This window comes from Lissotriton vulgaris, chromosome 5 (assembly GCF_964263255.1).
Source record: "Lissotriton vulgaris chromosome 5, aLisVul1.2, whole genome shotgun sequence".
Taxonomy (NCBI): domain Eukaryota; kingdom Metazoa; phylum Chordata; class Amphibia; order Caudata; family Salamandridae; genus Lissotriton; species Lissotriton vulgaris.
Genome location: NC_141693.1, coordinates 1,220,794,433 through 1,220,813,375, shown reverse-complemented (window position 1 = coordinate 1,220,813,375; position 18,943 = coordinate 1,220,794,433).

The following is an 18,943-nucleotide window of genomic DNA, read 5'->3' as shown; positions in this document are numbered from 1 at the left end:
TGCGCCTATGCTGAATGAAACTGACATAGAAGGGGATGTTCTGATCTCTCCCAAGGGGCTACACCCAGACACTAACACAGCCAAGGTCTCTAAGCCCTTTGACTTAGTAACAGTTGAAAATATTTTGGAGAAGGTATATACCCTCTTGAAACCGTTACTATCACAAGTCAAGGGTCTAGGGGAGAGGATTGACAAATTAGAGCAATCAACCCTTGACGGGATCCACTCACTCAAAACAACAATTAAACAAATAACCAGAGTGACTGAAAATCAGGACTTGGGTGCAAAGGGGAATGAACAACCAGCTCAGAGAGACCCTAAGCCCCCAACATCTCTAAACAAAGTTGTTCCTAATAGTCCATCAAATCCAACTGCTAAATCTCCTCCCCGTCCCAAAGCAGGCCCAAGTCACAAGGGACCATCAACACATTTAGAGCCTGGCAAAAACAAGCCTAAGCCTCTTCCACAAAAGCAGCCACAGATAGCTAGTGGCAAAAAGGAAGACTTCCAAAAACCAGGGGCGAGTAGCAAATCCAACGGGTTAACGACAGGGAAAGCCCCTAGGCCTGTAACCCAATCTACTGCCCCATCTACCTCCCCACCGGTCCCCAGTAATCCAGCACGACGGATCCCCCCAGTTAACCTCCCACCAGACTGTCAACCTTTTGTTGCTGTCATGGTTAATGTGCCCCCTTTAAAGGAAGGCCAGTTGGAAAACCATCAATCACTCAAGAACAAGTGTATCCACTGGCTGAAGGCAAATAAACCAATCCCGCTGGGTGTGGATGGTATCATTCTAAGTGTCCGCAGAGCAGCGACGGCTCGTGGAGGGAGTTACGGTGGGGCAGGAGGGCGGGGAGGGGGAGGGGCAGGGTGGAGGTTGCTAAAAACCGGCATATGGATAATTGCAAGTAAGTAAACAATTTAATTAATAAAACGAATTTCGTAGCTCGCACTGCATTGCATTTTGCGATGCAAGGCGCACTACGAAATTCGTTTTATTAATTAAATTGTTTACTTACCTGCAATTATCCATATGCCGGTTTTTAGCAACCTCCACCCTGCCCCTCCCCCTCCCCGCCCTCCTGCCCCACCGTAACTCCCTCCACGAGCCGTCGCTGCCGCAGAGTGGGTTGGGTAGGGCAGGGGAAAAAACGCAGGAGGGGGATTGTGTAATCATAAATTTTCAAGATCCAAGAGTAGTACCATCGATTTGCACTCCTATCAAAAGTATGGGGGCTCCGGGGGTTAAAGTGGTAGATCTATCTTATTTTTACCCCAGGCAAATTGTAAGTCCAATTGGAGGAAGTTTAAGTTCCCCTAATTTTGGTCAAAACTGGGCTGGGGTTGTGGAGGGCATTAGGGAGAACCAATTGTGGGCACCAGGCCCCTACTGACTGGAAACAGGGAGCAGAGTAGAGCCAGCAGGAGTATCACCCACCCAAACAAGCCTTGCAAGCGGGATAGGAGATTCTATAGCCATCCCACAAGATCCCTGCTCCCCTCAGATACTTCCGAGGAGTTCTATAGACAGGGGTATTCTGGCGCCCAGCGACACTCCAGCTGTGACGGACCTAGTCTTTAAGGTTTTCAGCTGGAATGTCGCAGGGATTGCAAGAAAACTGGCTCTTCCAGATTTTACTGCTTGGGTTGATGAGCACTCCTTGTGCCTTTTCCAGGAGACATGGAGCTTGGTGCCGGTCCATAGGGTGGGATTTTCCTCCTATTCCTCCCCTGCGCAAGTCTCGGAATCAGGGAGAGGGCGACCTTCGGGCGGCCTTCTCATCTGGGTCGCGGCTTCTTTAGACTGCAGAGTAGTGGAGTTTCCCACAGGTTCCCCGGACATACAAAACATCACCCTTATAGACCAAAGGGGAAGAATTGTTTTAAATGTTTATAATGTGTATGCCCGGGGAACATAGGGTGGGCGAAAGTCTCCTGTAATATCTCTCCTCGAGACCTTGCTAAATACCACCCCATATAAGACACGTACTTTGGTTGCAGGTGATATGAACTGCACGTTCGAGCCTTTGGGCTCGGACGTTTCCCTCGACCAAGATGAGGAGGATGCTAGGCGGGGGATCCCGGCACTGGACATCCCACCGATTAGAAGGTGGACAGAAGTGGCACTCCAGATATACTCCCTGAGCCTCGAATTCAACTTAAGGGCAGTCAATGGGAGGACATCCTCGGATAGGGGGGGGTGCCCACACTTACAATAGACCAGGGCACACCTCTAGGCTAGATTATATCCTAATAGATGTATACTTATGGTCTTATGTAAGGGACATGCAGGTGGTCCCCTCGACTGAAAGTGACCACAACTCACTCTCCCTAAGTATGGACCAGTGGTGGCAGCCCTTAAGGAAGGACAATACTAACCTGGCAGCCGCACCCCCTGATGAGTCTGAAGTCTCCCCTTGTGGTAGACGAATAAAATGGGTGAAACTGGTTTTATCCGAGGCAAAGGTAGGGGAAATTCAATCCCATTTAAACCATGCGGTAACAACCCTCGGAACCTCCCTAGAAGGGGTGGGTAAAGCGAGTGGGCTTTTTGTCTCCCTGATAGAAGCCTTAACTAACGTGTTTACCTTGTACCCTAAAAAGTCGGGCAATAAAGAAACCAGTTGATGGTTGGTATACCCAAACATGTAGGGTTCACAAGGCAAAGTTAGTTGAGGCGGTTAAATTTAAATCCCAAAGTGTGATACAGGAAGCAAGGAAGGCCTATAAAAAGTCCCTTAAATCTGCTAGGAGGGAGTGGGAAGATAAATTCTGGGAAGACCTGCTCTAGGCTAGTAAAATCAGGGATTCAAGGGCCTTTTGGAATCTCATAAGCACACGGAATAAACCCGACGCATCTATGAGACCCTGCAATATCCCGCCTCAAAGCTGGGTAAAACACTTTGGGTCCTTATACCTCCCCCCAGATGGGGAACTGATCATGGGGATGGACCTCACACGAGCAATTGAACCTCATGCCTATGATCTCTTCACTCCCTTAGAGATTGAGGGGGTTATAGGCTGCGTAGCGCCTCGCAAGGCAGCAGGCCCAGACGGCCTTCCGGGGGACCTCATGAGGGCATACCCAGCGGAATGGGGAAGGATCATAGCAGCTCTCCTAAACGATATCATGATGGGAGGGGTAGTGCCAGAATCCTGGAAAGGGGCGGTGGTGGTCCCGATTTACAAAAAAGGGTGCAGGGAAACTCCGGCGAACTATCGCCCCATAAGTCTGATAGACTCCACCCAAAAGATAGCTGGTAAAGCTATCCTTGGAAGGATTCTCCATTGGGTGGAGGAGAATAAAATCCTATCAGACTTTCAGGCAGGTTTCCGGGCTGGTATGGGGACAATAGAGCAGGTGTTTAGGCTGGCACTATTGGGGTGGAAGGTGGTGGAACTAGGCAAGGGTAGTCTTTACTTGGCCTTTATAGACCTGAAGACTGCCTTTGACCTGGTCCCCCGGGAAGTGCTTTGGAGGGTGCTTTATGAGTTGGGATTACCCCCTTACATCTTGTCCCTTCTCATAAGCCTTCATGCCCATACCTTTGCACAGGTCCGTTGGGGTAAAAACGGGGAGCTCACCGAGAAGATACCAGTGTCCAGGGGCGTAAGACTGGGCTGCGTCTTGGCACCCACCCTATTCTCACTATATGTGAACGGGGTGGTAAAACATCTTCAACAAGTACCAGCCGACGCCCCCTGTCTCGGAGGTGTCCGTATCCCAACCCTGCTTTTTGCGGATGACACGCTCCTGATCTCGAAGACCCCACAAGGCCTGCAGAAATTGCTAACACGATTTCAGGAGTTCTGTGCTGCAAAAGGACTAATAATAAATGTAGATAAAACAAAATACTTAGTTGTAAATCCACCTAAGAAATTGGGCCGCCCACCTACACTTAATTCAATCCCCTTAGAGAAAGTAGCCGAATTCGATTACCTCGGTATTCGGATTACGGATAGGATGTCTTGGGCAAACCACATTGATAAAATGGTCCTCAATCATAGGAGAGTAGGAGGAGCTATCATGAGGGAGTACAGGGCCTCACCTAGGAGATCACTTACCCCAGTAATCGACATCTACAAGGCCAAAGTAGTGACATCAGCCTTGTATGGGGCAGAACTGTGGGGCCACTGCCGATTGGATGCCCTAGTGACAGCGGAGAGCAAGCTTTTAAAATCCCTCATCTCCGTTCCGCTGAGCACACCATCAGTACCAGTGTGGTTGGACACGGGATGTAAAAACATCAAAGACCAGGCCCAGCTTCGCCCGCTCCTGTTGTGGACACGGATCTGGAGGGGTGAAGAACTAAAATCCTATGCTGATGCCCTGGGGGAAATAATGAGTCTGGGGGGTTGGGCTAAGATAAGATGGTTAAGAGAAACCAAAAAGCTTTTGGAGAATATCGGACTAGGAGACTGTTGGTCATCACGTTCAGCCCCTCCAAAAGAAGTTGTCAAGGCGCTTTATTGGAAATGGACTGCGGAGCGTCTAATCACTAGCTCCAACCACTGCAGGTCCACTGCCGCCTTCCTACAAATTAAAGACATTGTGGCCTTTGAACCCTATCTGGACTTGATCACCATCCCCTTTGACCGAGCCCTTTATTTTAAATTTAGAGTTGGTTCCCTCCCGCTAGGTGCTCTGGTATCGAATTGGTCATTAGCGGCCCGTACTTCTCCCAACTGTGCATGTTGCCCGAGTAAGGTTGAGTCCATTGCGCATGTCTTATTTGAATGCCCGGATTACGCAAGGCCTAGGAGTTTCTGGTTGAAACCACTTTGTCGAAATATGGGCACACGTAGCCATCTAGTAGCCTTGCGTATCCTAAGCATGGACACTTCCCCCCCTATAGTGTGCGGAACAGCTAAATTTTTAAAGCAGTTTTGGCTTATTCGTTGTAAGAGATTGTCAGTAGCTGTTTAATTCCCTTTTAGTTAATTTATTAACGGGCATTTCATGTCCTTTTACCTTTTTTAATGACTTTATACTGGCTTCTTGTAGCAATGTTTTTTGTACACTGTAATGATTGTATTATAAATGTGCTTATAAGATATCTTGCATATCGAATAAAAGCTTATGACTGACTGACTGACTGGTGTGCTCGCTGCCATCATTGGGCATATCGAGGCCCTGCACGATCTCTGCTGATAGAACATTCCATCATCCGTGAACTCGTAAAAGTTTAAGACAAGAGCAAGAGCTTTCTTTTTTTTTCCCTACATCACTGCTTTCTGTAAGTACATTAATCACCGTGTTTATCTCAGTGTCTCTGCTGTTGTCTTTTTTTACATGTGCATTATATGTACATATCACAAAGCCCTAATTACATTGTAAAAATAGAAGCGTGTTGCTGCATGTAAACACTTTACCAACGAAACGTGCCATTCCTGTGGTAAGGGGCGAAAGTGTCAGGTCCCTGTAGCCAGGAATGGGCCTGTCTAGCTGCTTTTGAAATAGAAAGGTATCTCACCTGAAAATATGTCTGGGTCCTGGGCACTGCACAACTGCCAGTGTATGTGTATATGGCAGGTGTAGGGATCTTTAGCCCAACGTAATTTCTTTCCATGTGTATTACTTGTTGTTCTTATCGTTCTGGCGTTTTTCGCTTCTCCCAGGAAGCTTGATGTGAATAGGATCAGAAGGACATTCCACTCAATAATTAATTCAGAGAAGTGAACTCTGCTTAAGGTCGCAGATGGATCCACTAAGGCACCTTTAGGGGTTGATGGTGGACGACCAACAATCATGAGTGCAAGGTGTGTGTAGTGTTGAGTGAAGGAGAGTTGTAGAGAGCGTGGCATTGAGCAGTCTGTGTTCACACACATGGGAAGGAGGCTAGTGAAGAGAGTGAGGGCAGAGGAAGAGAACCATATTGTGTGAGCGAGTGATGGCACTGCTGTTAAGCATGTACTGTACTAACCCACATGCATCAGTTAAGTCTTACAATCATGCTGAAAGCGCCACCCTGAAGAGATTATACATTCCAGGTGATCAGGAGGCCCTGTAGAGATATGGTATCCCTTTCAGTGAGTGTTGTCTCAATTTATTTGAATTTCTGTCAAAGACAATATACTACTCTAGTGTCTTGAAAAGAATTCACTCTGATACCACAGAAGCACCACTTCGGTAAACATGGTGGCAGCGGATCGGTTATGACAGGCTGACCATGCAGTGAGGAGGGTTGTATAGCAGCTCATCCCAGAACAGAACCCCCAGTTGAGCTGAATTATTGAAGTTAAACTTCTTGCCTGAGCGATCAGGAGTGGCACTGGGATAAGAGCAAGTCGTACAGGCTTGCAGGAAACCGATGCGATCACTTAATGCATGCAAGCCCTTGAGTTTGCACACGTTTTCATACCGGTGACTGACTCAAAGTAGCAGTGAATCTGGCAAGGGCCGACAATTGTTGGCAAAATTGCCCATTAGAACAATTAGCAGAAATGGACAATGGGAGGACTCTTTTCTTTTCCTCCAGTCACTCGATTTGCAGAGATGACTAAGAAAACAATGAGGGGCCGTTAGAGAACAGCTGAGTGGCCCTCTCCTGCCATGAACCCGTGATAATTGGCACATTGCAGAGGATGGAAATTGAAGGGAAGATATTTGCTCTCAAATGGGTATTTCGGCAGATAAAGGCAGGGCTGTGGAAGTAGAGCACAAGGTGGATAATCATATGGCCCACTTCAAATCTGTTGTGAGATAGCTAGAGAATAATGCATGCAGAGCCCAGAGATTTAAGGAGTCTGAAGTCCCTGCAATTTGCAATCAAAGTCGAGTTCTTAAAAACAAGTCTGAGGCAATGCTGATTCAAATGGTGGTGCTGCCCCTGCTGCCGGAGTATGATGACAAAGATTCAATATTTCGTGAGTGAGCTGGCTGATCATGGAGAACGACTGCCCTGGTACCAGCTTTAATAATTTCCCAGACCCTACGCAAGGGTTCTTCTCGAGGAGAGAGGGATATAGGTACATTGTGGAGCTAAGTGATAAGAGTGTACATTGTGGTGATGAAAGTGGCTGCTAAAAAACCACAGTGCAGGAACTGCAGGCCAATAAAAAAGAGTTGTCGTCCCATATAATGAAAGATTTAATTTAGCTCTCAGCCAGGTTGAAAGTCAGAGAAGATGGCAAAAGTTTTGTATTCACAGAGGCAGTTCATGACTATTTAGGGTAAGGAAGAGTCAATAAACCCATCGAGGGTACTTGAATGATCTAGCTGCTGGGTATGTGAGGTTTGAGACTGATCACTGATGAGACACTTTATCTTATTTTCCATGCAATTTCTAGAAAGGATATAGATTTGATTTAGATGTGCTCCCTTCCTGTTTTTAGGTCTCGCCTATGCAGCGTGCATGCACTTCATAGGAGGGCCTTTAGCAATCGCTCTGCCCATTTTTGAGCACACACTCGTGCTTGTGGGGGCATCCACCTTGCAGCAGTGCTTGAAAATGAGCAGACTGCTCTCCAAAGCGCGCGCGCCTCTCTCCTCGCCCACACGTCCCGGCCACTCACTCGCTCCGCCCTCTCCATTTCCTTTTTGCTCACGCTTCTTGTCTTTCCCTCTCTCGGTTCAGTCTTTCTTCCCCTGCTATCTTCTTACTTTCTTTTCTCTTTTTCTCGTTCTGCCCTACTTTCTCTTTCAATTCAAATGTTGCCCCTCTGTTTATTTTTCTTCGCACCTCTACTCTCTCTGCCCCCTTCTCTATCTCTCTTTGTATACCCTCCTTTCAAATTGAGTAGGCCATAACTCATTGCTGTGCTCCCAACCCGACATCGAGGCCCAGTCACCTAGCCTCTGCGCTTAAGCATGTGTCAAGGTGGAACTTCGGAATTAAAAGCTCGCTGCTGAAAGGAGTGGTGGTCCACAGGTCATCGCGAGGTGGTATCTCAGCAAAGCCGCCTCTGCTTTGCTTTCTCCCAACTGTAGGCAAATTGGGTCCCATGGAATGAGTTTATAGAGACAGTTGTTGTTCACAACGTTCTAAAAATGGACAAGTGTGTGGCAGTGCCACAGAAAAGTTATTAGCATGCATTTCATTTTAAATAAACATGCGAGATGTGCGGTCTTCGTTATCTCTTTTTTTTTAAAGTCTTCCAGCCAAAGAGAATTCGTTTTTCAAATGCTTTGGACCTGGGACATCCTACCTTGTGTGACTCTGGGGCCCATGATACATCAGCACTCTCTTCAGGGTCATTTCCCCAAAATCCAAAGAGCGCACAATCGGTGGGGACCCCAGTTTCAGAATCAAAGTATTTTAATCAGTTCAGTTGATAAGATTTCACTTAATAGGGTCATGTTTGATTCAGTCAGGTCAACGAATATATGGGCAAGCCAGTATTCTAAAAATACATTTAAAAATAAATACATTTTAGTGAAGACTGCGCACGCACCACTCCCGGGCTTGTTATCATATCGCGCCCGCACTTGTTTTGATTACTTCCACCTGTCTGTAGCAGTTTGGTCTCTAGCCTTTGTGGTCTGTTTTCATTTTAAATACCATTATTTCCCTGTAGCATCTATTATAGCTCCAGTGCAGGCCCGGACTGACTACTGGGCAGTTTGGAATGCTGCCGAGCTGGGGGCTGATTTCATTGCAGTGGGGGTTGATTTCGTTCATGGAGACTTGCGTGTGCTTCGAAATAATGAAAGCAATACAAATTTCGTTTAGAACACGCAGGTCCCCATCAACGAAATCAGCCCCCAGCTCAGCAGCATTCAGCATTCCAAAATGCCCAGTACCCAGTCCAGCCCTGCTCCAGTGATAGTAAAGCAAATTGCATCCTTGTTTACATTCCTTATGGTAGATGTGCATTCTCTTTGGTTAGTTTAATGATATTAGAGTCAGTTCGTGTGCTTTTAAAATGTGCTTTTTTTTGTTACCACGCACACATTTCATCGGCAGTTGCACTTTGGAGACTATACATTCTGTACTGCCTTTTCAAGATTCACTCGCATTGTAAAAGAATATTATCTGCACTCGTGTGCACTGCGATGTAACATCCAGATTTCAAGCACCCCATTAAAAGGATAGCGTTTGCTTAGTTTTTATCATTGAAATGTCAGTGCGCAGTTATAGTTCATCTTATTTTATATTAGCTAATCTCATATTTCTATTAAATGCACATAAAAGGGGAACATATTTCACCTTAGAAACAGTCGGTGTACCACGTTTATATATAAAATAATAAAAGATTAATATTGAAAAGTCATGTATAGTCATACAGCAATTCAGCTGGTAAAGAATTCCAAAATGTACTGTAGGTGTTCATATTAACAACGAAGTACAAAACAGCAACAGAATTTATCTTCATCCTTATTAACCAACTGGGATTTTGGGACACATTTTATCTAACTTTTCTGCAGTAGGCAATGGAAAAGATGAAACACTACAAATGACTAAAAACAATCCCAGTGGCAGAATACCTTTTGGGAGAATACACGTGGTGAGGACACAATTATTTTTAAGTCTCTATATTCTACCAGAGGCGTAATATCTGAGGAGCAGGGGTACCACAATGCACGCATGTATTAGTGGTGGAGTTTATAAACTTAGTTTCACAAAAGGTCACCATCACTTTGTAAGCTGGTACTTAGTTGTTTAGGACATGGTGCTCTAAGCTGCTAATAATAGCAGTAAAACAGTTTTTCGTTTTTTTTTTAACTATAAATGATTTACAGGCTCAAACAAGACATGTTTTTTAACACGTCTACTACGTACCTCATACATAACGTGTTAGCTTCGTATGAGACAGAATTAGCGTCCCACCGGCCGAAGGTAATTAATTAATCTGCTAAAAAAAACAAGCATTGGCATAGCCAATAGGTCTCCCTTTTGGGACCTTATAAGTATTTAGTTATGCAGCACAATATCCTTAGTGCAACAACATCAACTTTTGCATGGCTAAACACTTATAAGGTCCCAAAGGTGAGACCTATTGGCAATCGCAATGCTTGTTCTATATCCATGCCTCAATTTTGCTTAAAACCAGTCGAGTAAAAATCGTTTGTATATAGTTGATCAAACTAATCTATCTGTAATTTGCAGATCTTTTTATATATCAGGATGATCTCTGCTCCCTCCCATGAATGGGGTTGTTGGAGCACCACATGTAATTGCATTGGCCAACATAAAGATATATTGAGCCATTTATCTCTATCACACACCATCCAAACCTGGAGCTCTACCTCTGGTTATGGCGCTTAAGGCAGACACAACATCAGTCAATGTAAAAAAAGGATCCATTGTGTCTATTAAGCCTTCAGTAGTCTCTGCCCCCTTTGCAAAATCAAATTCACTCGATAGAGCAATACCAGAAGAGAGACTAGAAAAATGCTCTATCCATGATTGCAAAGATATATTCATAAGTATGGTGTCAACAGAAACATCCCTCCCTCCTTTAACAAGAGTCCAGAGCCTAATGGAGCCCTTGATAGAGCAGGCCTGTCTGAGGTCCTGCCATCTGGCTTCCTCAAAAGCTTTCTTAGCCTTAACAGGGGCCCTTTTATATCTCTACCTGGCGAGAGGAATTTCTCCAACATCCTTAGCTCTTAATCCCCCATCCCAAATCTTTGCGAGAACATCTACATTTCCTGTTGAACCACTTATTCTCTTTGGGAGATTTCTTTCCATAATTGGTGAAGCGAACCAAAAAGTAACTCAGTATTTTCTTAAAGAAAACATTACGCAGGTCAGTCTTAGTTGTTAAACAATCTGGAAATGAAGGTGTCAGGGAGCTCAGTTCGGTCACACAGTCCTTTAGATCCAAATTTATTTTGTCTAAAATGGACGGAGACTCCACAATCTGGGGCCATTTGAACCGACACATATCATTCATTGGTATCACGTCCCTAATTATAGCTGTTGATCAGTCCTTAATTTAGAAAAATTGGAAATCGGGGACGGGCTCAATGGATTATGATCACTCTCAATCCCATTGATAACAGAAATATCAACAAGAGGTGACCAAAGAAGAACCGTCTAAATGGATTTTTTATTGATTTTGTTGTGTATGTGTGTTCACATGTGCATATGGAAATGTGAAATAGTATGTGTGTATGTGGAAATTTGAAAGAGTGTGTGTGTATGTGTGTGAGAGAGACATCAGAGTTTTTGTGTGTGCAACATGCACAGGGAATGAATGATGTATGTATAATCTTATGAGACCTGAACATCTTTGAAAGGGCCTTGGAATTTACCCTTCTCACTTGAAGTTGATTTATTGGCCATGCACAATCTGTGGTTAATTGAATAATTTGAGAATGAGAAACGAAATCTTGAAACTGTGCAAGAAATGATATCATCAAGATTATTTTAAACACAAGCTTTTGTGCAGTATTTTAGTGAAAATTATTATCACACCTTTCCACATCCCAGCTCCTTTCCCTGATTTGTCATGGAGTTTGCTGTGTCAGAGACCGCGTGTAACAAGAGAGGAGCCACAGAGGAGAGAGAGGTAAGTATATTTTTTTGGGTGGTGCAAGGGTAGTCTTTTAGGTTGTAGGGTTGTGTTTGAGTAGTGTAGAGTAGTGTATTTGAGTTTAGGGTAGTGTCGGGGTCATGAAGGGTAGTGTTGGGGAGTAGTGGTGTAGTGTTTGTGTAGTGTAGGGCAGTGTTTTAGGGTTTAGGGTAGCGCCGGAGGATCGTGCAGGGTAGTGTTTCAGTGTGGGGACCTGACTAGGAGTAGTAGCAGGGTCATGCTGCGGCTAGTGTTTTAGGATTTAGGGTAGTGATGTGGTGTTTGTGCAGTGTAGGGTAGTGTTTTAGGGTTTAGGGTAGTGTCGGGGGTCTTGCAGGGTAGTGTTTTAGTGTAGGGAGTGGACTTGGTGAAGGGTGAGGGTTGTGCAGGGGGTAGTGTTTTAGGGTTTAGGGTAGTGGTGTGGTGTGCTGTTTTTGTAGTATAGGGTAGTGATTTAGGGTTTAGGGTAGTGCCGGGGGGGTCGTGAAGTGTAGTGTTAGAGTGTAGGGTTCAGGAAGGGCGAACGTCTTGTAGGGGGTAGTGTATTAGGGTTTAGGGTAGTGTAGTGGTGTTTAAGTATAAGGTAGTGTAAGGTAGTGTAGTGTAAAAAAAGGATTTTAGTGGGTAGTTTTTAATTAGCGTAAACCATAGTACATTTATAACCATTTGCATTCCAAATGCATGCGCAGTAAAAACTTGCGAAGTAATGGTTTATGCTACGTAAACACATTGCACTAAAATCATGCGTAGTATTCGAAGTATCGACATACATTCCACAGGCTCCTTTGGGGAAATGGGGTATTTGCGGAAAACCCTGCAACCTGGCGCAGGCACCCATGGTACCTGCTACATAATGCAGGGTTTTACAGGGGGGTCCCTTAGGCATCCCCTCCGCCATCAATTGTGGGCCGCAAACTAAGGGGGCCCTGACAGGGGCCACCAAAATCACTTTCTGACAGACTTTCTGCGCGGTTTACAATCCGACTGCGAACATCGTAAACGGGCGTTCAGAATGTAAACTGACCGAGTATGAAGGGCTCTGACACGGTCGAGGAGATTCGGGATGTCAGGAGTAGGCTTTCTGCCTGACATCGTAATCAGCCCCTTAGTTTTTATGTCAATCATAAAGGCACATTAAGATAGTAAATTAATTAATAGCCTCTAGTTGACTCTACATTAAACAACCACAAGTTAAAAATATAATCCTAAAATCCATCATCCCGATTAATTCAATATCATGGCTTAAAGTAATGAAACATGAACAATCAATATTTGACTGACAGGCAGAAGAGAATAAGAAATAATCATAAATAATTTCTCATTCTAATAGCATACTGCAGGTAGTTGACTACTGCCCAACAAACATGTATTTAGAGTAACGTTTGGATAAAAAAACATAGCTTGCCTTCATTGCCTGAGGTTGGCACATCTCAGGGTGTGAACCAGAAAAAATATTCTAAACGGCAGATACAATTTACAAAATAAGAAAAACATGCATAGTCGGCACGGAGAACAGGAGTCGCAGGAACAACTGGTAAAATTGCATCATCATCATTTCCTTTATTTTGGCTTTTTGCAAACCATAGAAGTCATTCTATATACAGAAAATGCAGATTTTGCGATATAACAAGAAATATAAACAATACATATATTATAATATAGCAACAAGTATAAAAACAACAAATACGATTTAAAAAGATAAAATAAGAGAAACCCCTGTCAACAAAGGTGATTAGTTTAAAAAGTCCTATAAAAGGAATAATGAATGATACATATTACTGGTCCTATTAAGATAGAAATTGCCCAACCATTACTACACTTAATCTGGACGACCTCTTTATTACTGAAAGCTGGGCTAAGGAACACTTGGGCCCGACCTGACCGATGCTGTTCCCCCAGGATACACTATCCTCAGACATTACCATCTCCGGGGTCTAGGGCTAACTTTCTTGATACATGAGGCCAGATGTTAGAACCTTTTGGCACCATGGCATGGATAACCAATGCTTTGGACATTGTTCCTCCTGTTAAATGCTATGTTATTAAGAGAGCCAAACCCTCAGCTCCATGGTTCTCAGATGAACTTAGGACTCTTAGACAGCTCTGTCGTAGACAAGAACGGAGGTGGCAGGCGGCCCCTTGCTTTCAAGAAAAAGTGAAACTGAGATCCTTGATGAAGGACTATAAGCGTGGCATCTTTCAGGCGAAATCTCAATATTTTACTGATAAGATCAGGTCATCTGATAATTCATCTAGCACACGATTCAAAGTCATCAGAGAAATTACAGAGCCCCCAGGAGCTCAACTCTTGAATCCCACCCAAGACTTCTGTGATGACATAGCCCTCTAGGGCGTGGCTTGGGCGCCAATGGAGGAGGCGGCGTGAGCGACCAGCTCCATGCCCGATCCCGGAATTAATCCTGAGGACCCCCTGCTGGCACAGCTGTGGTGGCAGATAAACCAACCGGAACTCCTGGGGCAGCCGTCCGGTTCCGCGTGTTGGTCCGGGAAGGCTCCGTTGTGCTTGAAAACTGCGACTGGACTTGTGAGCTGACCTAACGTGAAGGAGGCAAAATGGCGGCGAGGAGATGCAGACGGGACTGAGCTGCGGTGTCTTGAACGTAATCGGCTGGTGAGCCTCCAGTGAGGGACCGTGGGACTGGTGTGCGCCTGGAGCTGCCGCTCCGTCTGAGCGGCTCGCCCTGGGTTTCTGCCAGTGGATACTGGCCTCGGACTTAGTGAACGGCTGTCCCGCACGGAACCTGACTAATGGCGCCCGGCATGGAGAGGACGGTCCGGGGTGACCTCCGGAGGTAGCAGGCTGCGGTGAGGCTCCACTGGTGGCCCTGAGATGTGCTACGGCCCGTGCAGTACCTAAATGCCTTAATCGCCTGCTGGGTTGCGAGGCTCAGTACGGGCGGGTAACGCTGCGGAGGAGCTGAGGTGGATATTGCGGATAGGGGGCCCACCTGGTGGAGACCGCTGGAACCACCGTGGAGTCCCCGGAGCAGTTCCGGGGACTGGACGGCTGAGGTGAAGGTGGGCTGCGGGATCACTGTGGAGGTGTAGACGGCGGAATCTACCCCGCGCTGGGGTGGCGAGAGATACGTTGAAATGTTGGAGCTGCACTTCTGGGAACTGTGAGGCCAGCGAAGGAGCGTTTAATTAGTGGATGTCGTCCTTGCATCGCCCAATAGGAAACAATGCGGAGAATAAGGAATATGGCGGACCTGCATGGATCTGCCCGCTCTGGGGCATGAACAATAGGGCCCATTGGCTGAGGGTCGACACTTGCCCAGCAGTTGACAGGGGAATAGGAGTGAACCTTGGAGTGTGTGAGCCAACACAGTACTCTAGGGGTTTCTGGGGAACTGCCACAGAGGGAGCACAGACAACAGACCATCAGATGGCATGGCTCGTGCGGGCACTTCGATCGCCGACCCCGATGTAAAGCCAAGAAGAGGGTTAACCAATCCCCATCCGTAAGGGAATTGTGCTGCTGGTGCTGGCATAGGCGGCGGCTTCATCAGGCGCTCAGCACTGTGCATACCTTGTCTGCCGCGCCACGGACGCCAGGAGTGCATGGACGAACAGTTTCTGGACCTAACCAGTGGCACTCTGTGCGCATCTCCATCAGGGAAAGCAGAGGCTGTGGAATAATTGAGCTGGGAGGCACCCAACTGTGGCTGAGGGACCTACTCCGCTGCCCACGATCATGAAACCTAAGAACAGGAAGGAGGGAGAGATGGAGCAGGACGAAGCCCGAGGCGATGGGGACGATGAAGAGGGAACGGTGTCTGAACGCAGGTTGAATAAAAGACTGGATAAAATACTGGATGCTATAACGGCAACCAAAGAATCCCTGCATCATGACATCACCCAAGTGGCGACGGGATTGGGGCTTCTGAGGGCAGACCACTCTAAGCTGGCGGACAGGGTCAAAGACAATGAATCGATCCTCCAAAAGTTGAAACCGGCGGTGGTGACTGTCGAACGCAAACTAGAAGACGCGTTGCAGCGTCTGGCGTCCCTAGAGAAGAGAGCCGAAGATTCCGAAAGCCGTAATCGGCGGAATAACGTACGGGTGGTGGGCCTGCCAGAAAAAATAGAAGGAACGGACATGATCACCTATCTGGAGAACTGGTTTCGGACGCAGGTGGCCCCTGAGGGCCTTTCTTCATTTTTCACGCTTGAAAGAGTGCATAGGGTTCCCGCCAAGCCGCCATTACCGGGCCGCCCTCCCCGACCTGTGGTGGCCAGAGTCCTTCACTATAAGGATAGGGATCTGTTGATTCAAAATGCACGATCGGTAGGGCCTTTTAAGGTGGAGAACGGTTTGGTTACAATATTCCAGGACTACACACAGGAGATACAGAGGCGCAGAGCATTGTATCTGATGGTCAAGAAAGAACTTAGAGACGAGGGGATCCAATACTCGCTGCTCTTCCTGGCCAAACTGATGGTGGTCTTGGATGGTACGACGCAGTTCTTCTTGACGCCCGAGGAGGCCTGGTCTTGGCTTGAATCGTACCGGGCTGGAACGTACCGTAAAGATAGAGGAGACCGAGGACAATCTAAGCCGCCTCGGGTGCGCCAATCACAGCGTATCCGCAAGAGGAACAAAACCCAACGGGCCTTGCAGCTCACGCAACTGGCAGCTGATAAGCAGGGAGCTCTGGCGGCGGCGGCGCCTATCACGGGATCCCAGAAGGAGGACTCGAACAGGGGCTCGGACTCCGATGCAGATAAAAGGCAATCAGGAACTGAACTTTCAGACGCGGACAGCAATAAGGGCACGGAGGCGACACCGAGGACAGCGGATGATTTGTAGGTGGCCGGACTCGTCGAGGGGGTCGCCAACGGCGGACTGAATATGGCGGGACCGGAGCATATGGTAACACATTGGAACGTTACGGCTGTGTCATAATGCAATAGGGGATTATGGGGCTGGGGCTGGGCCCAGGGCTGCAATCTGTCGGGGCTAGACCACTCTCCTGTTGCCCTTAAGGCGACCTGTGGTGACTTCTGCAGGATAGTATTGTGTGATTTGTTGTGGTAGTTTGGACGGGGTCTAATATGTTATTGGGTCATGTTCTGGGGGAGGGTGGGTCCTGTCATGGGGGGGTGGTCTGAGGAGGGGGGGGGTTGGGGTGTTGCGTTCTTGGGGGTTGGACATGGTGTGGGCGCGGCTGCTGAGATGGGGGCGGGAAAGCGAAACTGCAGTGATGGGGACACTACGTGATTTTGAATGTATCACTTGGAATGTGAGAGGCTTACATACTATGATTAGACGACATAAAGTGCATGCTTATTTATTGCGGAGAGGGGTGCACACAGCTCTATTGCAGGAGACACATCTCACCAAAGCAGAAGGTCAGGCATTGCAACGGAGGTGGAGGGGCCAGGTCTTTAGTACAGTTTACTCTGGGTTTGCTAGGGAGGTACTCATTTGGGTGCGGGCAGGAGTCCCATTTTAGGTCACTAGACAGGTGCTGGATCAAGAGGGCAGGTATGTAGCTGTGGAAGGTAGACTATATGGCAGGGACGTTGTGTTGTGCAGTATCTATGCCCCAAACACTGAACAGGCTCACTTTCTAGCTAGTCTGTCAGGTGCGCTGGCGCCCCTTCTGGCTGGCCCGGTCATTGTGGGAGGGGATTTTAATGCTATATCAGATGTGGACATGGATAGGTCGCATCCTCCTCTGGCGGCAACACCGGTTCGGAGCTTGGCTAAAACCAGGTCAGACTGGCAGAAACACTGGGGACTCATTGATGTGTGGCGTGCTCAACATCCTCATGATAGGGATTATTCATTCTTGCATGACCTACACATACGCATTGACGCTATCCTGTGCTCCCCCCAAAATGCCCCTATGGCGACGCACACTGAATATCTTGCCAGAACTGTCTCCGACCACAACCCGCTATTGATGTCACTTAATTGGCAGAGGGTGAGGACAGCAATCCCGACATGGCGCCTGCGCCCTGAGACACTGGAAGATCTGGTGTTTCGGACGGAGGTGGGAGAAGGTATTGACAACTACTTCCGGGAGAACTGGGGCACGGCAAGCTCAAGAGCATTGGAGTGGGATGCTTTCAAGGTGGTTGTCAGGGGGCTATGCATCACCAAGTACTCCGGAGCTAGGAAGTCAGTGGTGGATGATGTAGCAAGGGCGGACAGGGCTTTGAGAGATCTGGAGCGGCGGAGGCCGGAGTTGCCGTCCCTGCAGGAACAATTGCTGGAGGCCAAAGAGAAGGTAGCGGACGAAACTGAACAGCTGTGATGCTTCGACCAAAGATGGTATCTGGCAAAGGTTCATGCGGAGGGAGATAAGATTGGCACGTTGTTGGCCAAGCTGGCTGACCCGGTGCAGCGGAGTGGACCAGTCATGCAGCTAGCGCTGGCTGATGGCACTCTGACCCACACCCAGGATATGGTGTTATCTCGCTTTGCCACTTATTACGAAGCACTGTATAACAGTAGAAGAGAGGAGGCTGAGGGGGACATAGAGGAGTACCTAGAAGGAACCTCCCTGCCGCGGTTAGAGGAAGATGATGCTGACATGTTGGAACAGGATATCACATTAGCTGAAATACGTGGGGCGATTAAACATATGGCCAGGAACAAGACGCCGGGACCTGATGGGCTGCCTATCGAATTCTACACTCAATACGTTGATAAACTGGCACCCGCCTTATTGGAGGTATATCAGGAGGCAGAGACGGAGGGTCACCTGCCAGGTTCGATGAGTGAGGCCCTGATAATCCCTCTCCTGAGACCGGGGTGCTCAGAGCTGGACGTGGCTTCATATCGGCCTTTATCCATGCTGTCGTGGATTACAAAATCCTGAGTCGCATACTGGTGACCCGGCTACTGCCGCACATGACTTCGCTGGTTCACATGGACCAAGCAAGTTTTATTCCCACTAGATGCACGGCTACGAATATTCGCCACTTTCTTAGAATTATGGCAGACAATAATACGACAACTCTCTTAAAATTAATACGGAGAAAACCGAAGTTTTGGTTTTTGGCCTTCAGACCTCAATTTGGTCTGCCGCTTGGTGCCCTTATACCTGCGTCCCTCTTCCTGTCCCGGTGACAAATGCCAAAAACCTAGGAGTTATTTTTAACAAGGGCCTGTCTTTCGACACCCAGGTGGACCGTACAGTTAACACCTGTTTTCATATTCTTAAAATTCTCAAGAAAGTACTGCCATACATTCCCTCGCATCTTTATCGGCCCACTATCATTGCTCTAGTCACCTTGTGGCTTGACTACTGCAATGCATTATACCTCAATGTCAATAAAGGCTCCCTGAACAAGCTGCAGGTACTGCAAAACGCTGCGACAAGACTTATACAGATCATCCCTAAACATCAGTCCATCAGGGAAGGAATCTGTGCCTTGCATTGGCTTCCGATCAGGAAGCGCATTACCTTCAAAGCTCTGAATTTGGTGTACAAGGCCATGCATGACA